This window comes from Lepidochelys kempii, chromosome 4 (genome assembly GCF_965140285.1).
Source record: "Lepidochelys kempii isolate rLepKem1 chromosome 4, rLepKem1.hap1, whole genome shotgun sequence".
NCBI lineage: Eukaryota > Metazoa > Chordata > Testudines > Cheloniidae > Lepidochelys > Lepidochelys kempii.
This window is the reverse complement of record NC_136383.1, coordinates 114,213,923-114,228,428: the sequence shown is the minus strand read 5'-3', so window position 1 is coordinate 114,228,428 and position 14,506 is coordinate 114,213,923. Positions and strand designations below refer to the sequence as shown.

Genomic DNA, 14,506 nt, shown 5'->3' with positions numbered 1-14,506 from the left:
AGTCATTATGCAAGCTGGCCTATTTCCCCTTGTTTTTTCCTACCCCCCTCCCCCGACGTTCTGGTTAAACTTGGATTTATGCTGGAAACGGCCCACCTTGATTATCATTCACATTTTAAGGAGAGTGGTCAGTTTGGATGAGCTATTACCAGCAGGAGAGTGAGTTTGTGTGTGTGTGTGGGTGGTGGGGGGGTGTGAGAAAACCTGGATTTGTGCTGGAAATGGCCCACCTTGATTATCATGCACATTGTAGGGAGAGTGGTCACTTTGGATGGACTGTTACCAGCAGGAGAGTGAGTTTGTGTGTGGGGGGGCGGAGGGTGAGAAAACCTGGATTTGTGCTGGAAATGGCCCAACTTGATTATCATACACATTGTAAGGAGAGTGATTACTTTAGATAAGCTATTACCAGCAGGAGAGTGGGGTGGGAGGAGGTATTGTTTCATGGGCTCTGTGTATATAATGTCTTCTGCAGTTTGCCATTGCACTGCTCCATTCCCTCATTTCTGCTGTTTCTCTACCTCATCACAGGCAGCAGCATGCAACTTCTCAAACAAGGTCTCATCTGCAACTGGTTATCTTTTAAATAAGGTTGCATCACAGTCTGAATGCTATTATTCCACAGGCCTGTCAGGACTGAATGGAGGAACAGATTTTGTTCAAGGACAGAGTTGTATCTCAGGTCAAAGTCAGCTTCTTCTGAGGCAAACAATATGGTCTCAGATCAAGTGCTCAAACTGGGAAATCCTGAGGTGTCTCTTCTGGTTCTTATAGTGCTCTTGACTATTTAAAATAGAAGTTTAATCCCAAAATTGGCTTTATCACTCAGCAGGAGCCCAGCCAGCCCAGTCAGTCATGAACACCAGTCAGAAGTCACATGGATTTGAACACATAGCCACAGCATTGACCATGAGACAGGCTGAGCTTGCCAGCATCAGGTCACCTGACATGACTGGAGGCAGGATGGGGGCCTATCCCCTCCCTTTGCTGCTGGAGCAATGCGCCACAGAACTCACTCAGGAAGCTCTCAGGCTTTAGGTGAAGGGACAGATCTAGTACCAGTTTCAATCAATTTCAGATTTATAAAATCACAGTGTTTGGCTTCTGAAATGTTAAAACGAAACATTTTGGCTTTGGGGCTCTCTCTCTTTTTCTAAATGGATAATTCAGTGAAGTGAACATGAATTCGGGAAACATTTTGGTGTAATCAAATTTGCATCCTGAGGTCTAATCCTAACTAACAGACTATCTCTGCCCTGTGACAAGTCACGTGCTCCAACGTGAGTGTCTGTATTCTCTTTGAAATAATATATACATATAAACACAGTATAAACAACTAACCAAACTGTCGGATAGAAGAATGAAATTACATAATGAAATGCAGACAAGGCAAACAAAATTTAGCAGATGAAAAGCGACCACCTGAGGTGAAGCAGTTTAATACAGGAATATAAGGAACGAGATCTGAGAAAAATCTAAATGAGAAATTGCCTGTTAGGTGAGGTGAGGTTGTGAAGGCCTGGGAAAAAACAACAAATCCTCACAACGAAAGTGCAGAGAGGATGGGTAATTAGGTAACGGTAAGGGTACATTGAACTTATATGAAGACATGGAAAAGAGGTTAGTTTTGAGATTCCGCACAGACCTAGCTCCTAGCACAATTTCTAGATACTTACCAAAGGGATCTCTTTGGAACATGTGCAGTAAATGCAGGTCACTTACCAGCATTTTCTCACAGAAAAATTCTCTCCTGGCTTGCACCAGTTTTGCACTCTGTAACTCCAGCAGTAACTCAGCTGAAATCAATTTGCACTGGTATAAGTTAAAGGAGAATGAAGCCCAAATATTTCAGTATAAATATCTGGGGACTTGTCTGTTATTTTCCCTAACTGCTGGGCTGGTTGCAATCAGAAATTGAATGTATAGCAATACAAGACTAGAGATAATGGATTTCACTTGACCTAAGGAATATTTAATTTAACAGAAAGAAAAAAAATTAGTAAAATAGACTGAGGAATGGATCCAACTCCCCAAATCAAAACTTCAAGCTATGGCTTGACAAGGAACTAGGCCAAACAGAACCTCCTCCTCTGTGGATGCAGAGGGCCCTCTTTGCAGGGGAATTTATGTGATATTGTTGTGTAAGGGGAAGGGCTAGATATGGGGTGACAATTGGCACAGTACAATCTGCCTGCATGGCAGCACTACTATGTAGGGGGAGGGAGAAGTGCAGGTGGGGCCAGGCAGGGAAGCGCTTGGAGAGGGGTAGACCCAGAAGATCTGCTTCTTTGCAGATCTTCCTGTCCTAACCCACCAATCGGGGAAACATGTAGAGAGGTGCAGAGCCTAGTTCAGCCATTGGTTATAGTAGTCTCTTTTGGTGATTCTTATATTGCTCCACTTACATAGGTGTATCTGCCTACCGCCCAGCTTGGCTACTCAAGGAAGGTGATGATGGTCTCCAGATTTGAGCCCTACTGCAGACAGTTTAGAGGTAGAATCTAGAGGTGAGTCTAGAATCATGAAAAAAATCCTGATGATGAAAGGGGATAGAGCTGATCATTTATTAGCGGTCTCCTTCCAATTCTAGCAAATCCATGTTTCTAAGCCTTTATCTCATGGACCTGCCAAAGACAATAGGCTTCCAGCTTTATTTAAATAGAATCTTTATCACCTGGGTTCATTTACATAGCTACCGACTATTGTGTTTTTTTAAAAGCACCCACTGATCACTCCAATCCAGTCGAATTTCATAGCAGGATCAGTTAATCCAGCACCTGAAAGTTGGAAATGTCCTGCCACAAACCATCATAGAAAAAAGGTTTTGTTTGGATTTAAATATCTTAAATGCTTACATTTGAAATTTATATTATGCATTATTGTGGGTGAGAGTGATGTTTTGCATTTATTCTCCGCCCCCACCCTCCCGAGGTGGAGAATATGTGTGAGTTACTAGTTTTCACTTTTTAATCCACTTTTCTATTATCCTCACCCCTTTTTATAGAATCACATTCCCATCATGAATGATCTGTGAATAACTTAGTAATGGCAGGTGAGAAGCAATTTGCATATTCTAATTGAAATTGTCAAATGACTGGTTTTCTTATTAAGGTAACACACACATTTTAAGTTCGATTTGTACCGTGTAATTGATAGACGATTATGGCCACACAAGTGGAGACCTGCACAAAGCAATAAACATACCCTTGATTCTTCCAGCACCTCATAAATTGGTATCGGGTACATTCTGCCTAGCCTTACATGGGCAAGCAGTGTGTGAGGGAGTGTGGGGACAAGGAGTAAGAAACCTCTCCTAGTACAGCTCATGTATTGGCCAGAACGCACTGCAGTCAGAGGGGTGCAAGAACTGCTCCCTAATTAATCCTCCTGGTGTGATTGGTACTGTGACACTCTGAGGGCCACTCATTGCCTGCCCTGTAACTCTGTGCTGTGCAACTATGGTTCAGTTCCATGGCACCAGCAGCCTTCCCTCAAGCACAAGGTCTCACCCTGGCTCTTACCAGACTAGTTACTTCTTGCTGGATGACACCAACAGCCCTACCAGTCCTGAATCTCCCCAAATCCGTCCTCCTCAAGTTCTGAACTACCAGACATTCAGGCTATGTCTACACTCCCCACAATTTAGCGACACATCTGTGCCGCAACAGTTGTGCCTCTAAGAGGTGCACAGTGTAGCCACTCATTGCCAGTGGGAGAAAGCGCTCTTTCCCGCCAACAAAATAAATCCACCCCCAATGAAAAGTTCACACCTGCTCTTTTCATCAGGAAAACCGTTGTCATTCGGGGGGGGGTGTGTGTGTGTTTTTTTCACACTTCCAAATGACAAAAGTTTTACTGATGAAAGTGCTCTGTAGACAAAGCCTCAGACTGTTTCCCTCTGGTTCACCACCCCTGAAGGGGTACACCAGCCCCTCAGATGCCAACTTACTTTAGTGCACATACTCCACACAGTTTGCACACCAGAGACCTGCTTGGGTTGAAAATAAAAAAATAGTTCATTTAATAGATAAAGCACAGATTCAAAGAAGAAATACTGTGGGAAAGCAAACAGCTACAAGTTACACGGAAAAGAAAGATAGAAGTGCAACCTCAGGTTTTACTCGTTCATATTAGACAAAATGCATTCACTAATGCAAGTCACGTAATGCCTTAAGACAGTTTCTCAGCATACCCTCTACCTGTGGGAAGGATCCAGTGATCACGGGCAGCCTCCTGACACCAGACTGTCCCTCAAATTCTGGATAAAAAACCTCACTCCCAAGCCTACATTTAAAAGGCTTTTTCTTTGTGCATGGGGAAATTCCCTCTTGATAGCTGGGGATGTCTCAATGTCTTCCCATTAATTCTAATGATCCATCATTGTCTTTTCCTGGGCTGGACAATAGATAGTTATTTGAAGCCAGTGTTGTGTGCCCCCCTGGCTACTTGAGTGCTAACCTTTGTTTTGAGGTGCAGTTGAAGTTATAGAACAGATGAAGAGCACAGTTTTCTATTTAAACAAAAATTAAATAGATTCACAACCAGTCTGTATATATCTCTCATTGACCATCAAGTTCAGAACATTACAAGCTTTTATAAAAGACTTTACCAGATACACTTTTATAGCACTATAATACAGTATGCAATTAGTTGGTTTAACTGCTCATTTTGGGGGTTTAAACTTTCTGTTTTCCAGCTGGGGTATCTGATCATCACAGATACATCAAAGGGGACAGAGTAGTCAGAGCCTCCATCCCTGCCAGTAGAAGTGGGAGTAAGTTTGTTGAATCGCTCAAAGAGGTGCATCAATTTGGGTGTTCTCCCATGCACTGAACAACTCTGGAAAACATTGTGAGAGTGCTTCTTTTGGGACAATGTGGTTCCACACCATCTCCAAGCCAATGCTGTGCACACGCACATGCTTTGTATGCATTATTAGGCACATGATATTTGAGGCCATATATTTTCGCCTAATCAAGAAGTGCGGATATCCAGTATAGCTTCACTTCTTGAAATGCACTGTTGCTTTTTAAAAAACACTTTTGTTGTAGCGTCCTCTAATCCTTAATGGCCCGATTTTGCCATTCATGTTGAATAGTACTTCATTCTATGAGTAATCTTACTGATTCACAGTCATGCTGGAAGGGCATAACGAATGAGGTCCCACAGGGATCAGTTCTGGGTCCGGTTCTGTTCAATATCTTCATTAATGATTTAGATAATGGCATAAAGAGTACACTTATAAAGTTTGTGGATGATACCAAGCTGGGAGAGGTTGCAAGTGCTTTGGAGGATAGTATTATATTTCAAAATGATCTGGACAAACTGGAGAAATGGTCTGAAGTAAATAGAATGAAATTCAATGAGGACAAATGCAAAGTACTCCACTTAGGAAGGAACAATCAGTTACACACATTCAAAATAGGAAATGACTACCTAGGAAGGAGTACTGTGGAAAGGGATCTGGGGGTCATAGTGAACCACGAGCTAAATATGAGTCAACTATAGAACACTGTTGCAAAAAAAATGAACATCATTCTGGGCTGTTTTAACAGGGATATAAGCAAGACACAAGAAGTAAGTCTTCCACTCTACTCCACATTGATTAGGCCTCAACTGGAGTATTGTGTCCAGTTCTGGGAGCCACATTTCAGGAAAGATGTGGACAAATTGTAGAAAGTCCAGAGAAGAGCAACAAAAATTATTAAAGGTCTAGAAAACATGACCTATGAGGGAAGATTGAAAAAAATGGCTTTGTTTAGTCTGGAGACGAGAAGACTGAGAGGGGACATGATAATAGTTTTCAACTACATAAAAGGTTGTTACAAGGAGGGAGAAAAATTGTTCTTCTTAACCTCTGAGGATAGGACAGGAAGCAGTGGGCTTAAATTGCAGTAAGGGAGGTTTAGGTTGGACATTAGGAAAAACTTCCTAACTGTCAGGATGGTTAAGCACTGGAATAAATTGCCTAGGGAGGTTGTGGAATCTCCATCATTGAAGATTTTTAAGAGCAGGTTAGACAAACACCTGTCAGGGATGGTCTAATACTTAGTCCTGCCATGAGTGCAGGCAGGCCTGCCAACGGGGACGGGGGGAAGGGAGGAGCGAGGCATTATTGCCCAGAGGCCTGGGAAATGTAAAAAGGCCCAGGAGCTGCCGCAGTAGTGGCCGGAAGCCCGGGCCCTTTTAAATCACCCAGGCAGGCTGCAGGGCGCCTGGGCGCTCAAGACCGCTCCAAGTCCCACGCTTTGGGGGGCCCCACGGCCAGCGTGGGCAGTCCCGGAAGTGACGGATTTGTCACTTCTGCCCCGTGCCCTGCCCCCTTTTAGGGACAGCGTTGGCTCTGAGGCTCGGAATTTCTGTTGGTGAGTGTGAGTGCAGGGGACTGAACTAGATGACCTTTTGAGGTCCCTTCCAGTCCTATGATTCTATGAAATACATTGAATTACTCATGCAGTAAGGTACTACTAAACATAAAAAGGGTGCTATATCTGGGATGTAATTAAATATAACTAATGAGAGCAATATGCATGGACTATATGCTCTCCTTGTTGCATGCACATTAGATCTCATTGATATCACTGGGATTTCCACACACAGAGCAAAGGGACTATGAAACCCATGTTATAGATACTCAGGAAAATCCAAAGGGATTATATAACCCATGTTTTGGATACCCCGAAAAGATGAGTGTAAATTATTTATAGCTGCAAATTATCTTTTCAAGAGTAATAAATATGAAGCCATATTTGTAAGTTCCACAGTGATATACTTTTATGAGCTCAGAGCTGCTGTTGTATAAATTCAACAGAGAGAAGCTGTTTGGACTTGTTTCAGATTTCCCAAATTTCCCTAAAGCTACAGGAGCAAAGCATTTATTTCCCTATTTGACATGTTACAAAGAATGAAAAGCAAATCTTTTATCTATTTACTAGAGAATACAGCTAATAATTAAACTATTTACTTCTCCTATGCAGTCTGGTTGACTTGTGTGAAAATGAAAACTATCAGGTTGCTTAGAGTTTGAGGGGTAAATTGTGACTAGGCCTGCAGGGGTGCTAGAGGGGACATATTCAGAGGTTACTAGGTAGAGCTGACAGGAAAAATTCTGATGAACCAATTTCCCAGTTTGGAATGTTTCACTGAGACGGCCCAATTTTGCCAACATTCCGATGGACCCCAGGTTTTGAAACTATCAGGTTTCTATCAGAAACCTGTCTAATTTCCTGCCACTTTGCCTGCCTGGCTCAGCTTCCAAGAGCCATGCATCTGATGATCTGAGGTCTTCCAAGGTCCATGACTCTACGACAGCCATTCATGCAGACAGCCCTGTAACCACAGTTCCATTACCTTTTGAAGGGAATTTTGAAATATTAAGTACATGCTTGCACATGTTCCCTATACCCACATCCAGTGTTCACATACGCTGCTGGGCACAGGTATAATGTTATGTACACTCGTATACCTGCGTCCACACTGCCTCTGTTATGCAATGTTAGTGGGGCAGTGTTTCAGGGGCAGTATCCCAGGGAGACCCTCTAGGAGCTTCTTTGCTGTGTGTTGTTCGTACTGTCCCATCTTCATACATTTGCCGATGGTGGTTCCTGACCACATCTCCCCCTGCCAAATTGAATGGAAGACATGGAACAATGGGATGATGATGTGGTTCTCCACATTGTCCTTAACATGGGACAAATGTTTATGCAGTGGAGGAGGTGATTGGTGAGATGCTGGATGGAATTTGAGCCAAACTTTCTGGCACCTCAAAGAAGGCTGACATTTGCAGAATCATAGACAAACCATTCAGCTCCCATGGTACAGATATGATGGACGTTGGTATTTCTACAGTGTGCCCAGGGATGGACCATCACTTCTGGTACAGGAGGACCAGCACGACGTGGTGGGATCATATTGTTTTGGAAAATAGAGGTGACTAGCAGTGGCTTCAGAACTTATGAATAAGAAAACAGACGTTCATGGAGCTGGGTGAGGATCTTGCACCAAACCTCCAGCACCAGAACACTCAATTCAGGGCAGGAGCAGCTGGCTATTACCCTGTGGAAGCTGGCAACATTCAACAGCTATTGGTCTGTTGCAAACCAATTTGGGGTTGAAACGTCTACTGTTGGGGTTGTGATTGTGCAGGTTTTGTGAGGCAATTAACACTGTGATCTACCCATGGGTAATTGCCATAAGGAAAGTTCCAGAAATAATATCTGGATTTCAGAGGATGGGGTTTCTGAACTGTGAAGTGGCCATTGATGGCATCCACATCCCAATACTTTGCCCACCAAAAGGGGCGAGCGGGTATGTGAAATTCACTCATTCTGTCATTCTGCAAGGCTTAGTGGACTTCAGATGCAAATTCATTTATACCAGTGTCGGAAGCTCTGATAACGTCCATCACACCAGTGTGCTGAGGAGATCAGGGTTATACTTAAAGGGGGAAGAATGGACTTTATTTCCCAGAAACGACACAGTGTGTCTGTGCCAGCCCTTATTTTGGGAGACCCTTGCTTACCCATTCCTAACTTGGCACATGAAACCGTACCCCATCATCAGTGACCCTGGAGAAAGAGAATTCAGTTATTGAGGCTTTGTCTACACTGGAACCTGAATGACAAAACTTTTATCATTCAGTGGTGTGAAAAAAACACACACATCCCGAACGACAAAAGTTTTGCCAACAAAAAGCACTTTGTCGGCAGGAGAGGTCATTGCGGGTGTAAGGTTTTTTTTGGCTGGAGAGCTCTCGCCTGCTGACAAACAGCGGTTACACTGCGCTTCTTTTAGCGCCAAGGCTGTAGAGGCACAGCTGTGTCGCTAAAAGGTGCATAGTGTAGACATAGCCAAACTCAGTGACTTAATGGTCATGGAGCACACATTTGGTAGGCGGAAATCTCATTGGCAGTGCCCGCTCTCATCTGGATGCAAATATGGCAAATGCTCTTTGTACAACCGTTGTCTGTTTCACACTCCATAACGTTTGTGAGGGTGAAATGGAGCGCTTCCATCCTGAATGGTCTGAGGACAAATCTGATTTATCAACTGTATAGGCAGTCGGATCCCACCCACATGCAGACAGCCAGATCCCACCCTGGCACACTGGCCCAATGGGCAAGGGAAATCAGGGAAATATGTACACAGCAGGGAGACTGAGGATGACACCTGCCTGTGCTTAGGATGCCTTCCCACCCTGTGCAGCTGTTGGAAAAGCACAGGAAGGAGCCTTGGCACATACTTGTGAGGCTCCATACCTTTGTGAAGGTTATGTTCTCCTGTAGCTACAGATTCTTATCCATTGGTTCCTGTGACAATTCACACATTACAGACAATTCTAACAAGGCACCTCCATTGGTTAACACCTTAGGGTTGGGTTTGTACTGTGAAGGGTGGCAATTGAGTAAATGTAAAACAATCATTATGCAATGCTTTTATCTTAACTGTTCACAGTTGTTTACAACCCTTTATTATCAGGAGCACTCAGTCTCCCTTACCAAACTTACCAACATTTGCTTTAGGGGGGTACCCTTTTTTTCTAACCATTCATTGTCAGCAACACTAACTGCACTTTGACACTGGTGTAGAGCACTAATTGCTATTAAGGTTGAAACTGGTCAAGGTTTGAGGTGGGGAGGAGGGGCCATTTAATCACTGGGTAGTGAGCATGCCTGTATTGTGAACCAAGCCGTAAAGACGTTTTTCTCCCCTTTGTGAATTCTGCTGGATTTACAACTAGCAGTGCTTTCTCTTAGTACTTAACCCTACCTGCACTTTCCCCATCCCACCTTTGTGTCCTTGGGAATGTGGATATGTCTTCAACTGGGAGTGGGGAGATTCTGGGTGTAGGATAGATTGAAAAGTGTTTGCAGTATGATGGCACCGGACAATTACACCATTCCAGTTCATGTGCTGTGAATGAGGCACCCAATCCCAAAGGTGAAAACATCTTATGTTCATCAGACTTAGGGAGGAGGGTCCTCACACAAGTCAAGGACTCTTCTTTAACAGTTATTGAAAGTACTATATTAGACAGGTAAGTAAAATATTTTTTAAAAAGATGGAAACCAACAAAACATAATGGGACTGAATCCATGAACAGTGGGCTAAATGTTAAAGTCTCTGCACCCATCTCCTTACCCTCCCCTTGACGAGTGTGGAACCACAGGGGAAAACTGGTCTTGGGGACAAAAAGGGATGTCTCCTGCCCAGAGTGGGGGCACTTGGGAGGGTTCAGGGACTCCTGCAGGCTCATTGTTCCAGTCCTGGACACTCAGGGGAAGTCCCAGAGGGGTTTAGGTGCGAGTGGAGGGTGTCATCCAGGAAGTCTTGCAGGCTCCTCCCAGTCACTTGGGGAGGTTGGGTCCTCCACCTCAGCAACACCCTGAGTGGCAGCTGGAGGAGGAGAAGGTGGAAGTTCATGGACAGGTGCAGTGGCCAAGTGCCCATGGCAGCAGGCAGACCCTGAACTCATTCAGCCACCAGTTCTATCAGCTTCTCCATTAGGGAATGCTATGGGGTCCCTCTTGCTCCACAAACTGGTTCATCATTGTCTATTCCTGTGGAAGATCCAATCCTTCCATGCCCTGAGGAACTCAAAAGTGCTCCTGAGACCTCTTGTGTATGCCAATGAGCATCTCCTCCAGGGTCCTTCTCCATCTGCCTCTGCAATCTCTGGGTGCTGCTCCTTCCCTCTTGGTGGAATGGCAAAGGTCCTGCCGATTCAGAGACAAGAGTAGCATTTTATTTATAATATTTTCTCCTTTGGAGAAGCTGAGAAATCCCCTCTCTTCACCTCTATAACAGACCTTTACTGTAGATGGACACAATTTTGATATTTTTCAACACTCCAGGAATGTGAATCCTTGGTTCTCAGACAACTTTTGCAGCCAATGAGGAAGGAACAGAGGCCACTAAGCATACTAATGTTTTTTTAAAATGTAAAATGTTCCTAGTGTCTCAGGGGGAGGGCAATGTGGGGGAGGGTGGGGAGTTCCTTGTAGGGGCTATGTCACCAGTTTGCCATTTCTTAGAGTCATAGAGTTTAAGGCCAGAAGGGACTTCCAGATCATCTAGTCTGACCTCCTGTAATCACAGGCCACCAACCTCATCCAGCATCCACACACTAAACCCAACAACCAAAATTAGACCTTCTTTAAAGGCTGGCCAACATATGGAGAACATAAGAATTTTCAAGAATGGAAAAGAGAAGTGGTTTTCCAGTCCTGTGGTTGAGATCCAGCAATTTATGCTAGAGAGATGTTTCTGCTGATGATCACCCCTCTACATATTACTGAATAGAGGGCTTTGGTCAGCTATGAAGATTTGTTCTGCTTGTGATTCTGGCAGACCAGGTGCCAGCTCAAGCCAAAGCCTCTAGGTCTAAACTGAACACTGACAAATACATAGCTGAAACCAACCTGTTTGTTAAAGTAGGTATTAGAATTATAAGAATGTGTTTAGTGTTTATGAAATGCTCATAAGTTGTTGCATGCATCAATTTCACTTACAATATCTGTATCCCATGTTATAAGGTAACATTTAAGTGTTTGCTCTGTAACTGTGTATCACCAGACAGCAGAGAAGCATTAGTAAATGTGAAATATTCATTTCCAACAGGAACTGTTATCTCCTGGCCTACAAAGGAGGCCCATCAGCATTCGACGAACTATTGTGGAACATCAGGGGACAAAAGACTTTGATTCCTCTCTTCCACCCTCATGAAGAGGATATGTGCAAAAGAATTCCTCTCAACATCTGAATTTGCAACTCAAAGGAGAATGGGGGAAGGAATAAAAAGCCTTAACAAAGAGGAATTTTTATGCTGCTTGGACATTGAGGGGCAAGGATTACTAAGTATAAGCAAAAGATCCCCAGTATTTTGGCCTGGGTTAGTCCTAAAGGACATATAGAGCTTGCTTATCACAGAAACTTCTATTATATTTTGAAACTGTAGATTGGAACTCATTTGTGTGTATATAAATGTTTCCCTGCTTTAACCTGGTAAATAATTCTCATTTCCTTTTCCTAATTTCTGAATCTGTATATAGTTCATTAGAAGATTGGCTACAAGCATTGTCTTTGGTGTGAGATGTAAGGTACAACTGAGCTGGGGTAAGTGGCTGGGAGTTACCTGAATACTGCTGTGATCTTTGGTGTAAGGGACCATTTATCACAAAGCTTATCTGGGTAGCAAGATAGATCATAGTACTCAAGGGGACTGTCTGTGACTCCATGTTAAGGTTGTTATAGTGCTTGAGGAGTTTACCTGGGTGCTTCACTGTCAGAGCCAAAACTAACTCTTGTTTTCCAGAAAGGAAATCTTGGAGGCTTCCTATATGTCCTTTATGCCCCATGACTCCAAGAAACACATTTCAGCAGTGAACTGTCCTACATGATTTCAGGTATGAAATATTGGCTATGCATCTGCCACCAGTGAGCCTTATATGTAAATGTATGCATGTCTAGAAAGACATGCTTTTAAAATTAAATAGGCAGAATTTCACTTATATCAGAGTGCTACAGTGAAACAATTCCTCCTATTAGAGAGTTTCAGCTTGATATGATGATTCAAGTTCTTTGTTCCAAATCAAATAAAGAGCAGAAGGGGAAAAGAGTAAACAAAAATGAGCTGAAGCTCATTAAAATCTATTTAAAAATGATCTTATTAAAAAAAAACCTATTGCAAATAGCGATGTAACCTCGATTAATGAGGTGTGGTCTGATTAAAGGAAGTCACTTTAAAATCACTGTCTGTTTTCACTTTCATCAGAAGAGCTGCAGAAAGATGTCTTTTTTAAAATGGAATTGTTCAGTTATATTGTCTAGCTCTCATTAATAAGACACATAATGCACACTGGTTACTGTTGGCAAACTAAAGATTGATTCTTCTAGACAAATGACCTGTTTTCAAAAGAGATGCACAAAATGGGGAAAAAATCTTGTGAGAATCAAGGGCTGCTGGAGGTTGGGTTAAAAAATTTCACAAAACAAAGAAGGCTGAGGAAGTTTCTGTTAAAAGTCATTAAGGGGGAAAACAGTCTGTGGGGTCAAATCTTTTTCTCAATACACAGTTTAGGTGTCCTGGCTATGCTCTGAGCTGGGTAGGACCCTTCCACCAACCTGGAGAGCGGCTGAGATTGGTGGACTTGTTTACTGGCATATCTTTTGGACCTGACTCCAACCTGTCCCCAACCTTCCCCCACCCCTCCCCCGAACTGTTGAGCTGTGTTTTGTAGCATGCACAGGTGTGGACTCCTTTGTGGGCTGGATGTGAGGAACAGCACTATGAGACTGCCTTTGGAGCTAGAGGCAAGATTCCAACTGACTTCAATGGGAACAGGATTAGTTTTCAATTATGTTGCTTCCAGGGTCCTCAGCAATCACAGGAGAGGGCAGATTTTCCCATTAATGATATGCAGAGAGGTGAGGAAACACTAATGTCTTGAAACATAAATCAATCAATTCCATAAGCAATTCACTTACGTGAAGATCCCAACCACCCCTCCCCCACCTCATCCACTATATCAGCCTTGCATTGTGGAGCAAAACCTAGCCTGATTCTGATCTCTTACACCAGTGTAATTCTCCTACTGCAATAGGATTACTCCTGATTTACACCAATGAGAAGCAAAGCCAGGCCCCTATTGCATTCTGAGATGGTGTTCAATGCATCCTTTTCTTTCTTTCCCTCTAACACTTGTGGGTGAGGAAAGGCTGTTTTCAACTCTTTTGTGCTCAGTGCATGTTCTCCCATCTACCGCTCTCTCAAACATGCAACTCACAACTAAAAAGACACTGAGAATGACTGTATTTCGGGTTATTTATCGATCATTCCACATCTAAAAGAGAAGAAAGGAAGCTGGCTCTTCAAACTTTATAAAAGAAGAAAAAAATAACCAAATGGAATTTTACAATCCACCCAAAACACAAGTGATAGCTAATTCTGCCTTTCAAGTTAGCGTACTGGTCACTATGGGTATGTGTACACAGTGAAGAACCCTCATTCCCTTTCCCCTCTTCCCTCAGTTGGCCCATACAGCTGGCTTGGGCTAAGGAGCTGTTTCATTGCTGTATAGACTTCCAGACTTGGGCTGGAGCCTGACCTCTGGGACCATCCTGCCCCACAGGATCCTAGAGACTGGGCTCCAGCCCAAGCCTAGAAGTCTACACAGCAATGAAACAGCCCTGCAACCCGAGCCCCGTGATCCTGAGTTGGCTGGCATGGCCCAACTGTGGGTTTTTCTTTGCTGTGTAGACATACCCAATGGGGATGTGATGTGATGTTCATCTTTAACCCCTTCTCCTTCAACCAGTACAATCACTGGGCAGCTGACATATACCTCAGTTCAGAGCTAGAGATGGATCCTATGTAGCATATACCACACAATTTCACATATCTGCCACATTAGACACTAGAGCTGGTTGGACATTTTTTGTTAAAACAGTTTTCATCCGAAAAAGCAGTTTTGAAAAAACTGAAAATTTTAATGAAATTGTGTTGGTT

The 14,506-nt window shown here is 43.3% G+C and overlaps 1 long non-coding RNA gene across 1 annotated transcript in view; it reads left to right on the top strand.

Annotated features, from left to right (window-relative positions):
• The window catches only part of LOC140910745 (uncharacterized), a 23,055-nt gene extending 8,549 nt beyond the window's left edge, over nucleotides 1–14,506 (top strand). Inside the window, exons 2-3 of the long non-coding RNA XR_012158715.2 lie at nucleotides 2,410–2,507; nucleotides 11,620–14,506. This is a non-coding gene — a long non-coding RNA (uncharacterized LOC140910745). The remainder of the gene's footprint in view (nucleotides 1–2,409; nucleotides 2,508–11,619) is intronic.